General features: G+C 38.8%; 1 long non-coding RNA gene across 1 annotated transcript; it reads left to right on the forward strand.

The window, feature by feature from the left end:
- Positions 1-119: 119 nt before the first annotated feature.
- Positions 120-7,470, forward strand: LOC148371388 (uncharacterized). The gene is made up of 2 exons (XR_015849805.1): positions 120-2,284; positions 2,353-7,470. It is a non-coding gene; the product is annotated as an uncharacterized LOC148371388 (long non-coding RNA).
- The last annotated feature ends 710 nt before the right edge of the window (positions 7,471-8,180 follow it).

Consider the following 8,180-nt stretch of genomic DNA (forward strand, 5'->3'; position numbering starts at 1 on the left):
TATATATATATATATGAAATAATACATGATAAAATGAAAAAATATACCCTCATGTTCTCAAACACAAGCTATTGTATCAGAAAAAAACATTTGAAATCTATTAGTCCAGTCACAAAGCCATTTCCCAGGCTGTAGGGCTCCCGCGAACCACTGTCAGAGCCATTATCTTCCAGTGGAGAAAACTGGGAACAGTGGCAAGCCTTCCCAGGAGTGCTCGACCAACTATGATGACTCCAAGTCAAGTCATGTTTATTTGTATAGCCCTTAATCACAAAGAGTCTCAAAGGGCTGCACAGATCAAAGACCATTGCAAACTATTATTACAGACTATCAACATAAAATATAGATTATTCATATGCTATAGAGTAGAAGTGTGTTTTGAGCTTAGATTTAAACATTTCCACTGAGGTTGCAGATCGAATTTCAGGGGGAAGAACATTCCACAGCACCGGGGCCCGAATGGAGAACGCTCTCAAACCTGCGGATCTCTTCTTGGCTCTTGGGATCACTAGTAGACCAGCGTTTTCAGATGATATATTTAATGTTACCCGGTCTGGTGAGGCATACAACAATTCTTTGTTAACTAAGCTGATTGGCTTTTTGTATGCCTGAGTGACGAAAATAAAAATCTAATTTAAAAAAATAGATACAAATATTGTCATGATCTAATTTGAATCGAGTAATTCCCCAATGCCTCTTTTATGGCTGCTTATATAGAGACAAGACAATACTTGTTTTTAGGACCCATGTCTCCGCAACGACCTGCCTGACCTAAAATACAGCACGGTAGGACCTTCAGCTATCTGACGACATGCCTGATTTCAAACGCCCGAATTTGGCATTTTCACGAAACAAAATTGTAAGAGTAAAATGTTGGAACCGTTCCTTCACTCTGTCATTTATTTCGAAGTTATCAGACGAATCAATGAATCACCCAGCCCTGCTTGCTTACTAGCCACTCGCACATTTTATTTTGAAAGGGAGGGGATCATGACTAGGATGGAAGAAAACCTCCTTCGAGCTCTACTCGTGAGTTTTTCTTTGTCTATTTAGAAGACTCAAGCACATTCAAACGTCCTTTTAAGGAATGTACTACAATTGTGCACGTAAAGTAAACCCTCTTGACCGCAAATCCAAAATGTAGAACTCAAATAATCTCCTCTTTTGTCCTTTAATACCCACAAAAACAATAGTGAAACGGGCGCTCGACCATTTCTTTCTTTTTTTCTTTTTTTTTTACTGCACAAGAAAATAATGTATAGGGGTTTACTGTACATAAAGTACACACTTTAATATGAGTGGCCGTTTGAGAAGTAAATCACACTTCCTCTTACGTATAACATCATACTCTCGCACCTGCATAACTATACTCTCAGCCACACTAATGCACCCTCTCCCATATATGATTATACACTTATGCACATAATACTATGCTTTCACTCACATGTTACTTTCCTCTCACACTCATACGACTATTCTCCTCGACACTAACTACACTAGACTCTTACACACACTATTATACTCTCACACACACACACACTACTATAGTCCCACTCACTCTCGCCATTATTCTCTTTCACACACATTACTATACTTACGCACTCACACTACCTAAGACTCTCACACACACTATTATACCCTCTCACGCACACTTCTATAGGCTCTCCCAAATGCACAACTGTATTCTCATACAGACACAGTCATTCCTATCCACAAACACAACTATACTCTTTTACACACTACTATTCTGAAAGAATAGTATCATGTATATGAAATTATAGTAGCATTTGAGTGAGAGGAGAGTGACATGTGTGTGAAAGCAAAGTATTATGTCTTTGAGAGTATAGAAGCGCGTTCATGAGTATAGTAGTATGTACGGGAAGATAAAGTTGTGTGTATGAGAGTATAGTAGTTTGTGTGTGAGAAGAGAGTGACGTGTGTGTGAAAGCATAGTAGTATGTGTTTGAGAGTATAGTAATGTCTTCATAAGTATAATAGAATGTGTGAAGGACATAGTATTGTGTGCATGAAAGTATAGTAGTATGTGTATAAGAGTATGAGAGGAGAGTGGCGTGTGTGTGAAAGCAAAGTATTATGTTTTTAAAAGTATTGTAGCGTGTTCAGGAGTATAGTAGTATGTCTGGGAAGATATAGTCTTGTGTATGAGATTATAGTAGTATGTATGTGAGAGGAAAGTGAAGTGTGTGGGAAAGCACAGTATCATGCGTATGATAGTATAGTAGAATTTGGGAGAGAGTATTGTAGTGTGCTTATGAGTACAATAGTATGTGTGTGTGAGGGTATAGTAATGGGGTACTGGGAGGGCTAAGTTGTCCTGGTGTAAGAGGAGAGGGATGTGTGTGTAAAAGCATAGTGTTATGTGTATGAGAGTATAGTAGTGTGTCATGAGAATAATAGTATATAGTCGTGTGTATGAGAGTATAGTAGTATGTGTGTGAGAGGAAAGTGAAGTGTGTGGGAAAGCACAGTATTATGTCTATGATAGTATAGTAGTGTGTTCATAAATATAGTATTATGTCTGAAAGGATATAGTCATGTGTATGAGAGTATTGTAGTATGTTTGTGAGAGTAAATTGGTGTGTGTATGAAAGCAAAGTACTATTCATATAAGAGTATTGCATTATTGGTGGGAGAGTATCATAGTGTGCTCGTGAGTTTAATAGTATGTGTGAGAGGGTATTGTCGTGTTTATGAGAGTATAGTGAGTGTGTGTGTGAGAGTCCGATGTTATACATGACAGCAAGTATGAGTTACTTCTCAAAGGGCCTCTCATAGACCTGAGTCAGGTGTCCTGCGAGCACAAGAGCAGGAAAGACTGCCATTAAAGAGGATGTCGAAATTGTACCAAATGACCAACCGTGTAAATAGTACTGCTCATATTGATGATGACGAATATGGAGTAATGATAATGATGTTGCTACATAATTATTGGTGTAAAAAAAAATGTATGGTGTTTCTCGGTGCCACCACAAGGGGGCGTGTTGTTCTTTCTAACTGGAAAACTGAAAAACAAGAAAATATGAATATTCATCATGATTTGTGTGGAATTCAATCACGTAAACGTGCATGGCATGATGACAGGCTTGTTCCTTCCCAAAGTACTTTTTTTTTAAAGAAATATTTATCATTTGCTGTTTTTTTTTCTTTCTTTATTCAACCCAGGCCACTGAGACAAGTCTTGAGTTACAGTGCCATGAGAAAGTATTTGCCCTCTTCCTGATGTCTGTTTTTTGCGTATTTATCACTCACTAAGGTTTCAGATCAGCAAACCGATTTGAGTATCACACAGAGACAACGAAAGGAAATAGAAAATGTTGATTCCATTTATTAAGGCACAAACCCAAAACCAAAGTAACTGAGTTCAATTTCACAGGCCACGCCCAGAATTGATTTCCACCAGATGTGTTGAAACAAGAAATCACTTAAATTAAATGTTGGACAAAGTGAAGTAGGCTACAAAATCTCAAGAACACACTTGACATTCCACCATCCAAAGAAATTCCAAACAAATTTAGAAAAAGAATCATTGAAATCTATCAGTCCAGAAAAGGTCACAAAGCCTTTTTCAAGGCTGTTGGGCTCTAGCAAACCACAGTCAGAGCCATCATCCTCAAACGGAGAAGACTTGGAATAGTGGCAAACCTCACCAGGAGTGGTGGACCGACTAAGATGACTCCAAGAGTGCGACCATGGCTTATCTAGGAGGTTACCAAACAACCTCGAAAAACATCCAAGGAACTGCAGGCCTCGCTGGCCCCGGTAAGGTCAGTGTTCGTGACTCAATATGAGAAAAAACACTGGCCAAAATGGCATCCATGGGAAAGAGTTCGTGGGCCAAAACCACTGCTGTCAGAAAAAACACAGAAACCATCTCACATTTGCCAAAGAGCATCTTGATTATCCTCAAGACTTTTGGAGAAACATTCTGTGGACTGATGAGTTAAAAATTGAACTTTTTGGAAGATGTGCAGCCTGTTACATCTGGTGTGAAAATGGCACAGTATTTGACAGAAAAAACATGATGCAAACAGTAAAAAATGGTTGTGCCATTGTGATGGTCTAGGGCTGCTTTGCTGCCTTTTAACCAGGACAACTTGCTATGGTTGGTGGAATAATGAATTCTGGTGTTTGGCAGAAGATCCTGGAGAGGAACATATGGTCAACAGTTTATGCCCTCAAACTCAAGTGCTGTTGGATCATGCCGCAGGGCACCGATCTGAAACACACCGGCAAGTCTACCTTTGAATGGCTCAACAAAAACAAAATGAAGGTTCTGGAGTGGCCAAGTCAACATCTGGATTTCAATCCAATTGAGATGCTGTGGTGTGACCTAAAACAGTTCATACTAGCAATCCTTCCAATATGGCAGATTAGAAAAAAAATGCAAAGAAGAGTGGGCCATAATTCTTCTACAATGTTGTGAAAGACTTATTACCAACTATGGTATGTTTGATTTTTGTTATCACTGCCAAAGGTAGGTTCAGGAGGCAATTCAATTTTCATACAGGGCCATTTCAAGACTACATTTTGTATTTTTTTTGGGGTTGTCTCTGTGTGATACTTAAATTGGTTTGATGATCTGAAATCTTTGTGAGTTTAAATGTGAAAAAAAAACAGAGCTCAGGAAGGGCGCAAATACTTTTTCACGAAAACTTAAAAAACAATGTTGAAAGGTCACTCGAGTTAATTTTGGTGACAATCGTGTTCTTTATAATTTGCTGCATGAACAGTGAAATACAATGAGGGATTCTTTTTAGAAATTGAATTGAATTTATTTTTTTATTTTTCTGCATGAAAAAAATGTGCACACTCGGAATGGCATAGAAAAAGGAAACAAGGAGAAGAAAAGGGGAAAAAACTGCAAATAAAATACACTCCGATCACAAAATACATAAAGTGTGAGCAAATTAGCTTTCTGTTGGCGTAAAATTCAGGATGGTAGTTGAAAATATTCCGCTTTTCTTCGCAGCAATAACAGGAGAAACTTGGAAGTACAGTAATCCCTCTCTAAAACGCGGTCTACTTTTCACTGTGTCGCTGCTTCACAGATTTGCATCGTGCATTCTGATTGGCTAAACCAGCATTACACAGCAATTTTTGTTAATAATTAGATAGATAGATAGATAGATAGATAGATAGATAGATACTTTATTCATCCCCTAAGGGAAATTCACATTTCCAGCAGCATCCCTGAGCTGAGAACAATACAATAATAAAGCCAAAAGAAAACAATATACAAATACCCAGTGTGACGTGCAAATGCCCACTTTAACATGTTATATAGATTAACTAAATAGTGCTACACAGAACACATAATGCAGTAAGATCCAATGTAGGTGGTGTGGTTTAATGTGGGCCTTTACTCTGCCGGGTGGAGTTAAAGAGCCTCATGGCATGAGGAAGAAAAGATCTCTTCAGTCTGTCCGTAGTACAAGACAGTGACAGCAGTCTGTCACTGAAATTAGCGCAAAGGGCACCCACTTTCATCTGAATTTCTAGAATAACTTGTGTTCTTACTATGCTGTTGCTATGTTATTCCCAGGTTGATTATTGGAAGTGTGGTTAAATAGACCCAGTCAACCACTCAAATATCTTTTACTAGAAAATCACAATGAATCCAGTACTGGTGAGCTGTTTTCAGGACAGGTCCGCAGACACCTCACATGTCCTTAGGGGGCAGCCTAGTGGCCGAAAACACCACATCGGAGACCCTTGGGCTTAACAGTCTGCCCAATTATCGTTACTTGATGAAACAGTTGTTATTTGGAAAAAAAGAAATCAAAACTACTTTATAAATCCTGATTTCTGCGTGTAGGTGCGTTCGTATGTGACTTATAGGCTCCGAAACGGCAGAACCAATTTTCGTGAAAATTGACACAGTTGTACTTCAGGCTTGCGTGAGGGTTTTTCGCCTAGGTTTCGTGTCACGGTATCCCCCCATAAATACCAACAAAATTGACAAACATGCCCCTGGTGGCCAAATCGGGTACTGCAGCTCTACAAGTTTAAACACTCCAATCCACTGAATCCAATCTTCTATCAGCAGTGCCATTTTACTTGTAATGACTCAAAGTTTATATAGTACTTGGTATTTGTTAAGCAAATGATGGATCCTTAAAAAAGGTTTATTATTTAATTTCAGTGTATGCTGAAGAATTTAGGTGTAATAAATAAAGGTTTCTACTTCACGGGTTCTTTCTACAACACAACCAATGCGATACACGAGGGATTACTTTATTTCCTTTTCCTCTTTCGAAAGTATCAAATGTTAAATTAAACAAACGTTGGAGCAAGAATGTTAACATGAAATTTAAAACAAATAAAATGTTTTAATATGACCAAAAAAGTAAGAAAGTTTGTTCTGGAATGGAAATAATCGGCCACATATTCCAAAAGATAAAAGCAGTTTGGGGTTAGCAGGGCTGCACGATTTCAGGAAAAAACCTAATTGCGATTTTTCAGACCAATATTGCAATTTCAATGCGATTTTTTAATTTACAAAGAAACTCAATTGTTTTGTTATTACTCTGTTACGATATTGTTATAACTGCGTTGTGTTGCAATTCTGAGTATGGCAAAACTAAGCTGTTATCATTGAGAACCTATTATGTATGTAAAGACTGATTATGTGATTATACTACCGATACAAGACGCTATTTATAAATCTTTTTCATTACTCAAATTTCATAGAAAATCACAATGAACCATCACTTATGAACTGTGTTCAGACCCAATCCACAAGCTGAACCCTAAAAAGAAGTGGTGTCCCAATCCGGCATCGATATCAGCCCAAAAATTGTTTCGGATTTTATTTGATTTGATCGAAAATGTGCTAGTTTTGTATTGCTTAATCATGTATAATCATATTGACATGCTTTAACCATAAAAAAAACTGCGCCCTCTTCTGAGGAGCTCTGGGTTTCTCTCTACTGACACATGGTGGGTGGGTGGGTGTCATACCGTGCTGCTTGTAAACTTTGCCCGTTTTTTATTGGCTAGTTTGGTTAAAACTTGCCTCTGATTGGCTGATCCGTTTAAAGCTGAACTGTGACAATTCCGGTTGGCCAAGCATACCATCACTCACAAACCTGGAACAAGAAATCCTTGAGAAAAAACCCGCAGTGTCTTGCGATAACACAATCGCACGACGTCACGTGGTGATACCGATTAGGTATTGGTTAATCGTGCAGCCCTAGCGGTTAGCGACAAGTGCACTACCCCACGCAGTTAGCTATTTATCGCGAGACACACGTGCCTTCTTTGCGTTTATTTTATTTTCTTATACAGCTTTTCAGTCTTAATCACCAACTCACAATGACCTTTTACACTGGCTATGTATTTTGTTTATGTCCTGACTTTTGTTTTGTACGCTTTCGGGGGCAGGGGAAGAAATGTGAATGGTATTGTTTTACGAAATCTTTGTCTTGGTGAATAAAAGCTGAAAGATGATCCATGAGTGTTCTTGTCAGCCTGGTGGTTGCAGTGTGATGGTCTGGGGCTCCTTTTCTGCCTCAGGACCAGGACAACTTGCTGTGGCTGACAGAATCATGAATTCTGGTGTTTGCCAGAAGATCCTGAAAGAGAACGTACGTAGACCCATCAGTTCTTGCCCTCAAACTCAAGCGCTCTTGGATCATGCAGTGGGAAACACAGCAAGTTCACCTCTGATTGGCTCCAAAAAACAAAACAAAACAAAGGTCCTGGAGTGGGTAAGTCTGGATTTGAATCCTATTGAGATGCTGTGGTGTGACCTTTAACGGGCTGTTCATGCTAGAAAACCCGCCAATATGGCAGATTTGACACCAGTTCGCAAAGAAGAGTGGGCCAAAATTCCTCCACAGCATTGTGAAAGACTCATTACTAGTTATAGTAAACGTTAGAGTTCTGTTATTGGTGCCAAAGGTGGCCCATCTCGCTCTGAAGCGTAATAAATTGAATTCTTAAAGTGCATTTTGTATTTCCTTGTGTTGTCTCTGTGTTATATTAAATTTTTGGGATGATCCGAAACCTTTGTGGGTGATAAATATGCAAAGAAAAAACACAGAAATCATAAAAGGGGCAACTATTTTTTCAGGGCACAGCATCCTAAAAGTCATTTATTTCCCAGCGAATTTCTGTTTTTAACCGCTGAATGTTTAACGTAGGCAAGGAGGAAGCCT

Source organism: Urocampus carinirostris, chromosome 2 (genome assembly GCF_059441175.1).
Source record: "Urocampus carinirostris isolate Australia breed hairy pipefish chromosome 2, RoL_Ucar_1.0, whole genome shotgun sequence".
In the NCBI taxonomy this organism is placed as follows: domain Eukaryota; kingdom Metazoa; phylum Chordata; class Actinopteri; order Syngnathiformes; family Syngnathidae; genus Urocampus; species Urocampus carinirostris.